The sequence below is a fragment of the Crotalus tigris genome, unplaced genomic scaffold (genome assembly GCF_016545835.1).
Source record: "Crotalus tigris isolate CLP2741 ecotype Arizona unplaced genomic scaffold, ASM1654583v1 scf7180000017611.44802233496:7321179, whole genome shotgun sequence".
Lineage (NCBI taxonomy): Eukaryota > Metazoa > Chordata > Lepidosauria > Squamata > Viperidae > Crotalus > Crotalus tigris.
The window spans coordinates 643,921-658,943 of NW_024096511.1; the positions used below are offsets into that span (position 1 = coordinate 643,921).

At 37.0% G+C, this 15,023-nt stretch overlaps 1 protein-coding gene across 6 annotated transcripts in view; it reads right to left on the minus strand.

The window, feature by feature from the left end:
• TNFAIP3 (TNF alpha induced protein 3) overlaps positions 1 to 2,475 on the minus strand; it is a 45,906-nt gene extending 43,431 nt beyond the window's left edge. For 4 of the 6 annotated variants that reach the window (XR_005554266.1, XR_005554267.1, XR_005554270.1 and 1 more), the window contains exon 1: positions 1,796 to 2,475. The gene's annotated coding sequence lies outside the window, so the exon portion shown is untranslated. The remainder of the gene's footprint in view (positions 1 to 1,795) is intronic. The other 2 variants (XM_039323093.1, XM_039323082.1) reach the window with 2 other exon arrangements.
• Between the last annotated feature and the right edge of the window lie 12,548 nt (positions 2,476 to 15,023).

Below are 15,023 nucleotides of genomic sequence, written 5' to 3' on the forward strand. Positions count from 1 at the left end.
GTAGACCTAGATGATATTTCAATCTTTGAAATTTCCAGATAGGGCTAGGCAAGATCCCTGTTAAAAGTACATTTATAATTTTTTTTAACTAACTATAAGGAAATTACCTACGTTCCATGGAGCATAATTCAGTTATTTGATCTGACAGTGATGAAGATAGCCCAGTATTTACCTAAAAAAGGTTGTTTTTTTCCCCAAATCTAATTTAGGAAAATATTACAGCCTGTACTTCAAACCCAGACACGGACTAAAACTGTTTTACTTCTGTGGGCCTATATATCCATAGTTTGAAGACTTATTCATAAAACTTCTACAGTCTCATTAGCATTACTGTTATTAGGCAGAGCGCATAAACCACCTTAAATAGCTGAAATGGCATTAGAAAAATTTTAATATTATTATTGTATTACTATTATTCATTAAAAAAAAGACAATTATTTGTGTCAATGAAACTTTACATAAAATGAGTATTATATTTGCTGTTTTGTCTCTGGCAGCAAATTATCCTAAATCAATAATTATACAAAGAGCTAACAAGGAATCTGAATTTTAGTTAAAATTTGGAGGTGCCTCACTATAAAATCTTTTGAAAGGTTTTATGGAATAACTAATAAAATTCCTTCACTTCAGTGTAGCTTCCTTTCCTATAAATAGGATTATATCTTATTGATTCTTTTATTTTTTTGCACCAGTGGCACATTTATCCATTTTTGTAGTGTAATATAATAAAATTATCATTAAAAGATATACCTGCATATTATATCACGCTTTGTAATAGCCACATATATAGCATGCATTCTTTTAAAAAATGCACTCTCTTAAAAATAGAGAATACTTGTTTCATAACCACTTTTAAGAACTGTCATACTCTTATGTAACTTTATAGAACGAACAAGTATAACTTGTACATTTGTAGTTCTTGCTGCAAAGGTTTATTTGTACCAGAGTTCAATCTTCAGTACTATACCCAACTTCTATTATTTATAAACTAATGAAAGTTTCTCTCAGCCTATAAGTTTTGCTTTGCCTAGGTCAAAGAGCAATTCACTTTGTATATGACATTGCTTTATGGATTAAGCCAAATTAGAAGAGTTGATGTGATAATACTTACAGATATTTTTAAGTAGGGAGGAGTTTGCATCAACTATATTTACCTTTTCTATAAAATAAATACATCTGAGTTTCCCTGCTTGATTAAGCACCTGTCTTCAGCAAGCCTGGTCTAGCTTTGTTTACAGTTCAGTTCCTCAACTGTGTGATTATTATATTAGGCTAAATTTTTATTTCTTGGAAGAAAATTGCCTTGAATTCCCTGGGCATTATGTTCTAAGTAGTTTATTTATTTCTTTGGAAAAAATATTAGCCACCCTTCCTACAACAAAGTACAGCTAACACTAAGACCTCCAAGAGCTGAATGAAATAAGGCCCAAGAGATCCCAACACACCCTGCAACTCTTGATGTACAGGAAAGATAAATAAATACTTTGATCGCCTTCGTAGCTTTTTCAAAATCCAAACATTTCTATATTAAACAATAAAGCTTGGAGAGAAACCGCTTCTTCGTTTATACTTAGGACTGCCCCATAATGCTAAATTTCATTGTCTCCAAAGCGACCCATTCTTGGTAGAAATTGGTAGGAAAGCAGATAGGAGGGTGAATCTCCCAACTCCAGCACCCATTTAAGCAGCCCTATTGTGCAGCCCACAGGCCGGAGGCATCCAGCCATCCCTCTGTTCCTCTCCGACCATCTGAGCGAAGCAGTTCCGCAGAATCGGAACCGGACATAGGACTTACCCGGACCGGCTCGGAGGAAAGACCCTGCAGTCTGCTACTAATCCTCTTCAATGTTAACGAGTCAGACGTTGGGCGATGCAACTTGGGGAGCCATGAATCCCAATCCCGTCCTTAGGATGAAGGACTTCTTCCCTCGCTCAACAACTCGACTCCTCCTCTTGCTCTCTCTGCTACCGGCTTGCCAAGAGTTGCAAAGAGATTCTGGGTTGGTCGGACCGGACTATCTGTTTTTTCTTCCGTTCGACTAGGAGGAACACGACATCTCTCCCCCCCCCCCCTTCAAAGTTCCGTGGTGGGGATTTCCACTTCGGGCGGCGAGGGATTTTCCGGGGTGACACCCCCTTCCTGGCGGAGCAACAGCTGCTTGCAAAGAGCGGAGCTGGTAGGCGCGATGTTGCGCGGGAGTCTCCAGGGGGCGCTGGGGATGCGAAAGACGCGGCGCATGGGCAGCCCGGCACGTGATCCTTCTGGATGTGGATTGTCGTCATCGCGTCTGTCTGACCTGGATAAGCCTTTTTCTCTCGGCGTCTCCGGCTGGGTTTCTCCCAGATGCGTCACGGAGAGCCTTTGCCCCCTTTTCTTTTATCTGAAAGAAGTGTTCAATTGATTTGTGAGGGGGAGCCGTTTTATTTCCCTTCGCCCTCCCTCGTCCAAAAGTTATGTTTTCCTGACCCGGAATTGCATCCACACGAACCATACACCACTGTGGGGAATTCCCCACAAGAGGTTGAGGACCTGAGATCTTCCCAGTAGCTACATTAGTCAGGGAAGATGGGATATGTCATTAAAACAGTATCTGGAGGGCCACCGGTTTTCTGCTTTGCTAGGGGCATGCAAGTAACAGTGCTTGCAGGTTTACTTCATTAGAACATGAAATCCTAGTGGTGGAATTCAGCCAGTTTGCACCAGTTCGGCAGAACCAGTAGCTAATTTTTTGTTGCTCAGGCCCAGAATGGACTTCAGGAAGCAGTATCCACACAGAGAACCAGTTGTTCACATATTTGAATCCCACCACTGGAGACGACAGACCTATTGTGGGTCCAAGATTCAAAAGCCTGCTGCATGAATCCATTATTAAAGTGTAAAAAAACAAGTGTCATAAAGCATGGTTACTTGATTTTTAATTATAGACCTTCAGTTAAAATGGCAATTTTATAAATTTATGTCTTATAAGTATAGTTAGGTATTAATGCAGCTCCACCTCATTATGTTTAGTAATTGGAGAAAAGGCAGGTATGGTGTATTCTGAGATTAATTCTTTGCTTGCAGACATTTTATTACTTAACTTCATAGCATCATGTATACACATCAAAAAGCACCAAAGATTCCACAGTTTGGCGCTGAATTATATATAGAAAAACAAAGAAAGAATCGAACACCAGGATGAAAATACAAGCAAGACTGTTTAATGTAAAGCTAAGTGGTTTTACATTAAACAGTCTTGTTGGTATTTTCATCCTGGTATTTGATTCTTTCTTTGTTTGATTTTGTTGCATGTGAGGTTTCTCCTATACAAAAGTCTCTATGCAAAAGAATTGATATTATTACAGAGTCTGGGTACTTATAGGTTCCATCCAGAAAAAGGTTGAAAAATGATCATAATGAGGGGGAGAAGATGCTACTTAGCTTCCCATTGATTATCCTTGGAAAATGTGACCTCCGCATGGTCATGGAGTATTGATGTGATGGTAAAAACAACACCCTTGACATCTTGTATTCTGGACAACTATTACACTTCCTTGAACTCTTATCAGACAGCTTTTTGGCAATAAAATCTTTTATTGTATTCTGAGACTAATGGGCTGCACACTTACATTAAATGAATAGTCCTCATATTGTGGGTTTACTGGATAAAAATGCTATTATATTCAATATCGATACAGATGCATTCTTTTTTTTTATTTTGTGGTTTCATATGTTAATATAAATTAAATTCAGAAGAAAAACATTTGTAGTAGAATATAAACACCTTTCTCAAAAGAAATATTTATGGAAGACCTGTTAAATGAATGTCCAGTGTCTGATCATCAACATTAAACACTGATGATAACTTTCAAAATACTTTGTTACACACTTCTGTCCATTTTTGATGATAGATGATAAAGGAACAAAGATAATCAAACTGCTAGTAGGGAAATTATTTAAGAACCTTCCAACCACTTCCATCTCCCTGCTTCCCCAAACTTTCAAAGCAGCTAGGGGCCAGCCTATCTTCACTTCTTCCTTCTGTTTTCACTTTTATCTGGAGGGCTGAAAGCACCATGATCTAATCTAATCCAGTCCACTAATAGGAAAGAATAAAAATGTAATTCAATAGTTTATCTGTCAGCCTTGTGAGGTAGTCCAGACAAGAAATACACCCAGGAGTGCTAGTTACATCTTTATTGTAAAGTTACGATTTAATCTTGCAAGTCTGAAAGTATCCCTTCCATCCTCATTCTATTCTTCCAAAAACTAGGAAAGCTCCATTCTCAGGCACTTTTGCGACCTTCCTCCTTTGAACTTAGATTTTGTTACCATTGTCTGGACTGTGGGTCTTCCTTCTGTCTTCCAAGGTCATTCCCACATACTATCAAGGTCATTCCCACATACTATTACATTATCTGACTGGAGTAGAAAAAATGCTCATCTCTATACTACACAGAAAGCAAGGAGATGGAATAAACTGGATTTTCTCTCTCCTTCCCATTTTTAGTACACAAGTTACATTGTCTATATTTCTCTGACTTTGGTGAAGAATCTGAATAATTAGTATAAAGGTGTTAAGCCATCATTACTTCACTGTACAATATAAAATCCATTGTAAACCATGGCAGCAGATTAAGAACATATTGGCATCTTTTACAACCAGTATTTTTTCCCCAATTGCTGCAGCCATAATGCAGTGGCTGGATTGGAAGAGAAGGGGATATGAATACTCCAGGACTAGGAAGTAAACTTTAGGGGTGAGGACAAAAAATCAATGCAAGAGATAGAGTGAGACAAGACTTTTGGGTACCAGAAAAGAAATCATCCACAATTTCCATCAAGCCCTATAGTGTTGTTTCAAAGAAATGAACTTTGATTTTGTTTCAGATAAACCAATACAGATCCAGGAAAAAAAAGACTACCTTAGCTCTCCATGTAAGAGATATGATACAAATGTACAAGTCTAGAGCTGGCTTTAAAGCACTGCAAAGCCTCTTGTGGAGGTGTCCAAATTAAGCAGTAAAGGATAATAGTACCAAACCAAGACAAGTTAAGCTAATGCGTAATGTCTAGAAATGCCTAAGACAAGATAATTATTGCAAATTTGTGGATGCAAACTTAAATAAACATATTTTAAAATGTTAGTACAATGAAAATTGGAACAGAAAGTTTGATGTTTAAAGAGAATTCTGTTATTGAATAGATTAACCTATCGTTTTCAGGAGATTTTATTAGGCAATATAGAAAAAATTGCCGAATAATGACTTTCAATACATTTGGAAAAAGATGAGAAAAAGATTTACAACCTTACTTGGTTTATTTTTGAGGAAGTAAATCTTCACAGTATTCCCTTGTTTTCTTGAAAAACAATCTTGGTCAAAAAGGTCTTATAAACTGATTGCTGAAAACCTTTTCCTAAGCCACCATTGAACTAAAATGCATTGCTGCTGAGAAGTTATAAATGAAATATTAGCCTTAAGAAAGTATATATATTACACAGTATTTAAAATGATAGTGAAAGACAATTTTTTTTCTTTCAGAATTCATTAGGGAATAAAACAAATAACAATTTTGTCCAGCACTAGAACTTTCTCCACTATGACATAGTATCAGTTTACACAGCAATTTCATATTATGGACACAACTGTACACATAATAAAATTTATGTAAAAGTGCCATACTCGAAGAGTATAGTAACATCTATACATTCCAAATCAGAAATATTACATAGTTATCCATCTATCTTCTCTCCTTCCATATGTAAAGGCATTATAATGTGTTGTGTATTAATTTGAAAGTAATCCAATAGAGCCTACATCCTTGGGAAATACACTTTAGAATGTAAACTGAGAATTAGAGCTATTGAGTTAGTCTACCTCATAAAAGAATAGATTGCAGCCTTCACTAATTTCTAATCATCTCTGTAATGTGGTCTTAAATTCCCTTTTATTGTGGCACAAAAGTTCCCATGCTTTAGAGAAGAGACCCACAATTTTCAATGGAATGGCACACATTCCTGGTGTTCTTACTCCATGATGTGACTATATCTTTTTCTTTTATAATATCAATAATTACGTTTCCTGAAATCACTTACCGATTGAATACTTCAGCTCAGTCTTGTCTCCTGGTAGTCCATGGGCAACTTTTTTTAGACATGGTCTTCCCTTGTCATCTTCTTATGGCTAAGAGAGAATGATTGGCCTAACATGACCCAGCTGGCTTTGTGCTGAAGGCAGAACTCAGTCTTTTGGTTTCTAGCCCAGTTCCTTTAACTGTTACCCAAAACAATCTCACAATCTAGCTCTTAATTATGTAATGTGTGTTTGTCTTTGAAATTGCCTTGAAAGTTACAATGCCAGGGGTAGGTTGTTGAAGGAGGGGAACAATCCATTAAGACTGTTTCAGTTCAGAAGGCGCTACATAGAATGTCAATTGTGATGAAGCCAAGTTTAAGATGCTTGTGGTAATGCATAACATCAGGTAAAATTTTAGGTGATTAATATACAATATGTTAATGTCTCGCTAATATGTCAACCTGAGTTTTAAGGTTTAGGGGTGACATGGTCTTGTTAATCTGTATTTGGCAGGAGTTTTCTGTGCAGCTACTTGAGAAGAACATGAACTGGCCTTCAGTTCAGATTCAGGGGTCTTTCAGCTTTTTTTGTCAGCTAAAAATGCGTTGCCTTATTCAGGTTTTTAGATGAATCTGTTGTTAATGTGTCTTGTTACTCTTGCTATTTTAAGATCTTATACTCTAGTAGTTTTAATTCTATTGTGCTCCTGGTTTTATATTTATATTTATAGTGAAAAAATGAGCAATGTATTTTAGAAATATATACTGTAAATACATACATTTATGTTCTGGACAGCATGTGATGAAAAGATCATTCAAATCTTTTTTTCCCTTTTCTACTGAGTAGATAAGGCTGACATTGTAATAGGTTGGGTCATTTTTGTTTCCATTGCCCTGGAGACTAACAATCATGTGCCAGCTTTCCGATATTTAAATGTTCCTGTGATTGCAGAACCACAATAGTAAAGAGCAAGAATTATATGTAGGCTATGGGGATGTTCTTTGTATTCTTTTCATCCATATAGGGAAGTCAAAATAATTTCTTGGAAAATTAGCCAGGTTTCACATTACTTCACTTTGTTGATATGCTGATCTTCAATGATGAATCCACATATCATATCAAGGAAAGAACTGCCTCATGGAAGGAAAAGGATTAAGACAGAAAATGGACGATTGAATGAATAATATCTCCCTAAGACTCCTAAACTTGGATTTTTCAGTGTTGAGAAACAATCAGCTGATTTTCAATACAAAATTTTTCAGACATGATTATTACTTGAGTGCAGGTGTTATATTAATCCTATACAGACTGTGGACAGTCCAATATGAGTTTAGCACCCATATGAAGCTTTTGTAATATTAAAAAAAATCCCTTATAGCCCCCTTGGCATATGCTTAAGGCAGAAAAATATAGGTCAGCAAAAAATAAGATTTTTCATATAAAAAGTCTGAGCATGAATCCCCTAGTTTGTGTCCACTATGCAGATATTAGCAGAATTCACATGTAAACCATATATTAAGCGATATGTGTGTGTGTGTGTGTATGTATATATATGTATATGTAAATATATGTATATAGAGATACGAGTCTCAGGTATATTCATATTCAAAAACTAAAACGCAGATAACTGAGACTGAAGAATTTATTTAAAAACTTAGCTTTCATCAGCGTCTGCTGACATCATCAGAGTTCTAACCAGGATTGAGAATCACGTTCTTATAGTCTCTGTAACACCAAGCGTTTGGCTAATGACCGTGTTACTGGTCTATTCAGCTCCCGCCCCCCTGTAGTTAATTGCTGTGTTGTTCCTGTCGCACTCATTGATGGCTGTTTAAATTTAGGCACCCTGCTCCTCTCCTCACGCCCTGCCCGTGTGGAGTGTTTATTCTGCCGTGTGCAGTCATCTTGCTGCTTTTCTGGCATTTGCATATGTGATGCTGCCATTTCAGCTGGCTGTTCCTTCTTGCTGTCATCGTCCCTGTCCATGTTGGCTCCAAGTCCCCTGATGTCACTCATCGAGGAAGGGATATGATCTTCTGTTGACCTGTTTGTATCAGTGAGGATCTGTGGCTGTTTCATCTTTGCAGTTTTCTTATTTAAAGATATCTGCCGGTGTAATGTCTGATAAGCTGGTAACAGTTCAATATGCCGGTTGATGGAATGCTTGTTGGATAGCCATGCCTCTTTTGTTGACGGCCGTCCTTTGTTGCATCATGAGCAATGGCCCTGGCCTCAGTGAAGTTAAACATGTGGTTGTGTTCTACAGTGTGAGCCCACACTTGGGACCGCTGCTCGTGGCGTTTGATGGCCAACTGATGTTCATGCAATCTCATCTGAAGACACTTCGTGGTCTCACCTACATAATTGCATGCACAATTATTACAATTAATTTGATATACCACTGATGACATCTCACCCAAGGGCAAGGGTTCTTTGGGGCACATTACCCTTCTTCGAAGAGTCTGATTGAGTCTATGTGCCACTGTAATGTTATACTCAGATAATATTCTTTATATATATATAAAGGGTTAACTAGAACTTAAAAAGAAAAACTTTTAAACTCAGATAAACCTCAAACAAATATAATTACATTCAATAAACGAATTATTAAGTACTTTAACTCCATTATATAAAACAGAAAAAGAAAAAGAAGAAAGAAAAGAAAAAAAAGAAAAAAAACCTTCTTCCAATACTAACCTATTAACAACCATACCAATATAATTAAATTTAACATTAAAATAATTTCTTTGTCATTACAATCCTACCAATTTACCATTATAATTTATTTTATCTATAATTCACAACTTCTGTTTCTTTCACAATTAATAAACCAATCATCTCCCTAAGTTAATAACATTACAAAATATCATATTTCATATAAAGTGAATTAATTGGAATCTAGTCCGCCATTAAAATATTATAAACTTTAAGTATAAATTTAAGTATAAATTATTCAGAAAGCTAAACAATATTTTCTAATATCATACTTATATTATATAAAGTTTATCCATCTTTCTTTGTCATCACAATCAACACACATATAAGCATTACTTATACCATTGAAATTCCCTTATAGATATTTAAAACAAAATATTCCTTTAAATGCTCCTTAAGTTTCTAAGCATACACTTCTTATCTAAAGTTTTCATTCAGTCTCCATAATCTTCTCTCCTCTTTTCCAATAACCAGTTCCATCCACAATGAGCTATAATCTGTCAATAACCTTGGAACAATCTTTACATTCTTTACCCATCTCTCTTATCCAATAACCTCGAGAAAGCTGCTTGAAGATCTGCCATTGAAGATTGCACCAAAGAACTCTTAGGTCTTGCTTCTCCCACAGACTCAGAAACAAATTCTTGTAATACTTCTTTAACCTCCTTTTTCTGTTGTTCCTTTTCCTTGCATTTGTATACTGCCCGAGTCATTCTCTGCTCCTTCATCTCGACTTGTTGAGACCCCTCAGTCTGTAGTTTTCCAACTTTCATCAATACAGCTTCTTCAGACTGCTGTTCTACCTTCTTCTCTTCCAAAACTTTAAACATTATAGGTGGTGATGAGCGTGCTCCCAGGACCGAAGTATAAAACTCCTTTGCTTTAAAAACAGTATTAAGTCTATGACGTATCCCCGCATAGCTCACCACTATGCCAATCGGAATATCCCATCTAAACGGCATCTGCCTCTTTTTAAGTTCATCTGCTAAAAAAGCAAACTCCTTTCTTCTTCTTAAGATTTTAGATGGGATCTCCTTTAAAATTATAACATCTTGTGCAGCAATCTGAAACCTCTTATTGTAAAAAGCTTGTATAGTTTCACTGCGCAGGGATCTTTTCCCAAAATAGATTACCACATCCCTTGGCAAATTTCTTTGCTTTGCAACCCAAGAGTTGACTCTAAATATTTTTTCAATTTCTCTGAATATTTCCTCTTTTTCTCTATCCAAAATCACAGCAAAGTCATTTGCAACCATCTCTCTCAGATCTCCTTGCAAATTTTCTCTCATGCCTCTGATTCTTAAAGCGAATTCCATCTCTCTATATTGAAACATAAGAATCTCATCTTGTGAATTTTCCATCTTTTTTTCCATGCCTTCAAATTTTTCCTCCAACAGTTCCACTTTATCTGCAACTTCTTCAACACGAAAATCCAACTTTTCAACAACAGAAGCAAGTCCTTTTAAAGCCAAAACTATATCTTGCCTCAAGATCCTGTTATTCTCCACTAAGATCTCTTTCACTTCTCCCCTAATTTGAGATATAACATTTCCCATTACATCTTGCAAATCTTTTACCGTTAATGACTGTGCAAGAGGAGAAGGTAATAATGTTGATTTAGGTTGTTGAGCTGATAATATCGCCGAAGAAGAAGCCACCTTAGAAACTGGAAATTACTTGGCGCTTTGAAGCCATCTTAAAAGAAAAAAATTTGTTTCTTCTTTCCTCCTTCTTAAAAAATACAAAAAAAAGAAAAAAGAAAAAAAGAATTAAACAAAAGAGAGGGAGATTAACTCCAAAAACCCAAATCCTCCTTCAAAAAAAATCATTGTAATAAGAAAAAGAAAGAAAAATAGAAAAAGAAAAGAAAAAAAATTAAATAGACAAAATCCGTTCCGTCTCCTTAAAAAAAAAAAAAACCTTCAAATCGCCATTTTACTTTCCCTCTCAACAAAGGAAAAAAGAGAAAATGAAAGTAACTCTTTAAACTTAAAATCAAGAAATAAAATCCTCTAATCAGCTCTGTCCGCTTTTTAAATAACTCACCAGTTCTCTTTAAGCGCGGAGGTGGGAGCGGCGTCTTGCTTTGTCCCGAACAACAAGGGACAAAGGTACCTGAGAAGCGGAGACACCCTGAACTCTGTGGGAGCACTCCTTTCACCCCAAAAGAAAACTCCTTTGGGGATTTCAGAGGCTCTACCACTATTCAGGGTGAAACTCCCCTCCCTCCCTTGGCCCGGGAAGGAGGTTTTAAACCGCGGAACAGCTGATGCCTGCTGTTCTCAGCGGTTTTAACGCTGTCTCAGGAGGACGGCTACAAAGTAGCCGCCATCGCCAGCGCTACACCACCGGAAGTCTGCTCAGATAATATTCTTGTAGCCGTCTCTGACACTCCATGGATATAGGAGAGTGTGGTCCAAGTAGTAGTGATTGGAAATCTGTCATCTGCAGCACATGGCGCCCGTTGCTGGTGGTGAAGTCGGCAGAATAGCTGTTCTGTGTTCACACCTGAAAAAGGTGTGCATATTCCTTGGCTTTTTCACTTGCCGTGCTGCAGTGTGTGTTTACTCTATTAAACAGGGTGCAAATGCAGCCAATTTTGTGGGTCATAGGATGATTGCTGTCACTATGGAGTATTCTGTCAGTGTGGGTGGCTTTGCAGTACACACTGGTAACCAGCGTGCTATTATGCTCGCGATGTATTAGTATGTCCAAGTAGTGTAAGGTGTTATTTGCCTCTTCTTCAGCCGTGAACTGGATGTCAGGGTAGATGGCATTCAGCTTTTCCATGAAGGAAGCTTTGTCACGGTGCTTGATGACCACAAATGCGTCATCCACATACCTGGCCCAAAATTTGGGCTTGTAATCCTTCATCGCTGTGAGTTCTAGCTTTTGCAACACTGCCTCAGCAATTAATCTTGAGATGGGAGACCCCATCAGCGTGCCCTTAATCTGTTCATATACAGAGCCGTTGAATGTGAAGAATGTTTTTAGCCAGAAATTGAGGACCTGTATGTAATCTTGGGGATTCAGTGAACCAGGTGCTTGTGGTTCCTTTTCCTGCAATAGCTCTCCTATGACTGATTTGGCTAAATCCTGGGGAATAGATGTGAATAACGATACCACGTTGAATGACACCATAATTTCATCCTCCTCTACTCTCAATGCCTTTAACTTCTGTAAGAAGTCTCCAGCCGATGTTACAGTGGTATTGTTGTTTTCGATCAGGTGTTGAAATTGTGTGCTCAGCCACTTCGCCAGCCCAAATGTTGGGGTGCCTTTGAGTGATACAATCGGCCGCAATGGGGTACCTATCTTATGTATTTTGGGTAGCCCATAAATGCATGCCGTGGCTGAGTCTCTAGGGCGGATCAGTTTTAAGTCTTCTTTGTGGATCTTCCCTTGTTTACTAAGTTTATTAGCTGCTTTGTTAATTTGGTTCCTAAGAGCCATCATGGGGTCTTTGTTGACAACTCTATAGGAATCCTCCTCGTTAAGCATGGACTGGATTTTTTGATTGTATTCTGTCCTGTCCATGACCGCGGTGGCTCTGCCCTTGTCAGCCAGTAGGATTACTATTGAATTGTCCCTGCGTAATTCCTGCAGGGCAATTTCCTCAGATCTTGGTAGGGTATAGCCCCGTCTCAAATTAGCTAGGAGCTCCGTTAAGCACTACCTGATAGAGTTTTTCGTTTCTTCATCCGTGTCAATTCTAAAGATTGCTGATTCCAACTCTGATGCAAAGTCAATGGGTTGTGCATCCATTGAATTGAAGCCTGCATCGCATTGTAAAACTGCAGGCTGCCCTTATGTGAGTGTTTTGGATGACAAGTTGTGTACTAAAGTTTTATCACCTGTTCGCTTGTCCATAGTTGTTAAAGACTCTATTTTACATGTCAATGTGTCCCTTTTACATTGGCATGCCCTCTGTGCTGTTCAATGTATTTGTGCATTGAGGGTGGCAAACTATTGTTATGATAATACCATCTCACAATACTCATGGTGTCCTGTGATGGTCGTGGTTTGGGCATCAATCTGCCTGTGATGTTCATTAATCATATATATATACAGTATATATACACTAAGCAGGAAGTTGTTGACAAGTCTGTGATTTCATGATTTTTGAAAAAAAAAGATTTAATTTTAGTTAAATGTTGAACAAGATCTAGTTTATATATAGTAGTAATTCATAGTGGATGGGATTACATTTTATGCTATACTAAAAATGCACAAACTAGAGGATGGGTTTGTTTTATGTGAGCTTATGGCCACTGAATTTCATCAGGAAATTCAATCTGAACAATAAAGGTAAAGGTTTGCTCTGTGTAATTGTGTCCAACTATAGGGAGCAGTGCTCATCTTCATTTCTTAGCTAAGGGAGCCTGCACTGTCTGAAGACAGTTTCCATTGTCATGTGGTCAGCATGACTATATGCTGAAGCACATAGAATGCTGTTACCTTCCCATCAAAGTGGTGCTTATTTATCTACTCGCATTTGCATGCTTTCAAATGGCTAGGTGGGCAGGAAGTCACCCCATCGCACAAAGCTGGGTTTCGACTTTCCAGCTGACAAGCCCAGTGTCTTAACTGCTGAGTCATTATTCTCCTATCTGAACAGTAAACCTGGGAATAAGATCAAATACATACCACTGTTAGAATTTATAACAAAATTCTGTTAGAAAAATGTTAGCCTTGGGGGGAAAAGCCACTCCTGAAATTTAACAATAGGAATATAGTTAAGTTGCTTTTCCTAAACCTGAGACTCATTCTTTGTTATAGTATGATGAATAAGAGTTCAGCCATTAACAAATACTGGATTATTATTTAACAGGATGCTAAATGGAGCCTATATTCCTTACTCAGAATGACTACATGCAGGAAATTCTCTCACATTGTTCTTTTTTGTCATGTGCCTGATTACAGGCATGCTATTTCACCTTATCTTATTTGTCTTTTAATTTGTCTTAGCTTCATCACTTTTCTTTTATATTAATTATTCACTCTTATTGGTCATGTCTTACTATTAATTTAGGATGTTCACTAAAATACATTTCCCTAAATCCTAAAATAAAATGAAACAAAACAAAATAACAGATACCCTATATTCCACTTTCTAGTCATCTATTTCCTGATTTCTTTAATGGATGGCTTATTAACTGTAGAAAGCAGAAGAAGCCATCAGGGTATGGGATTTGTGAGTGTACTAAAAGTTTGTGTATTAAAATCAAGATATTACCAGAGGCAGCAGCAGTTGTAGAATTTCAGCAAGAAGCATCCCTAAATAACCCAACTGTAGTAAAAGATTCCATGGAATTTTTAGTAGGTCAAAATCTTGTGTCTGTACCTTTCACAAGGCTCTCTCAATTACGTAATTATAGTATGTTACAAGTCATTGTAGAGCATAATGTCCTGGGTCTTAAAAAAACTGAAGATTTGATCATTCTGTCTGGAGGATTGAGAAACTTGGTTTCAAATCCCTGATCTGAATTTCTTCTTTTTTAAAGTAACAAATCTAACTGTGCAAAGAAAGATTCTGTGGAAATAATTGAACCAGGATGTATAAAAGATCTTTTTTTTTTTAGTCTGTATGTGTATAGTAGTACGAATGACCTGAAAGGAAATCAACAATCATGCTTGGAATATTAGTCTTGTATAATGTTTCTACTTTTTGCATTTTGATTCAGACATAGAATCTGCTAATGTAATTCATAGTGTACATGTGTACATGTCCCTTAATGTATAATATTATCCTTTCATAAAAGCATGAAGATGAATACTTACATCATCATCACCATAGGCCACCAACATACTTGCCTACAATGTTTAATTTATTCATAGACATAATAGCTGACAGCATCCAACTTTCCAGTAGAACAGAAAGGAAATACAAGGAAAAGGAAAGGTTCAAAAGATCAACCTGTGACTGATAAGATGGTATTGGAGAATTGTAAAAGAATTGTAAATTGAAAAGCCAATTTACATATGGTCCGATCGATTACAAAAAGCATTTTGATTCATTACCACTCAGCTGGATTATCAAATGTTTGGAAACAACTGTTGTCAGTAAAACACTAGAAGGTTTATATGAAAAATAATGAAGCACTGGAAGAAAGAGTTGGTTGTTAGAAATGAAAAATATGGGCTTGTCAACTTTGGGAGAGGCATCTTCATTATCAACCTTGGATGACATTTAGAAAATGTGTGAATTGTCACAATTTCCATCTGTCTATTACAAAAGGCTACCCTGCTTT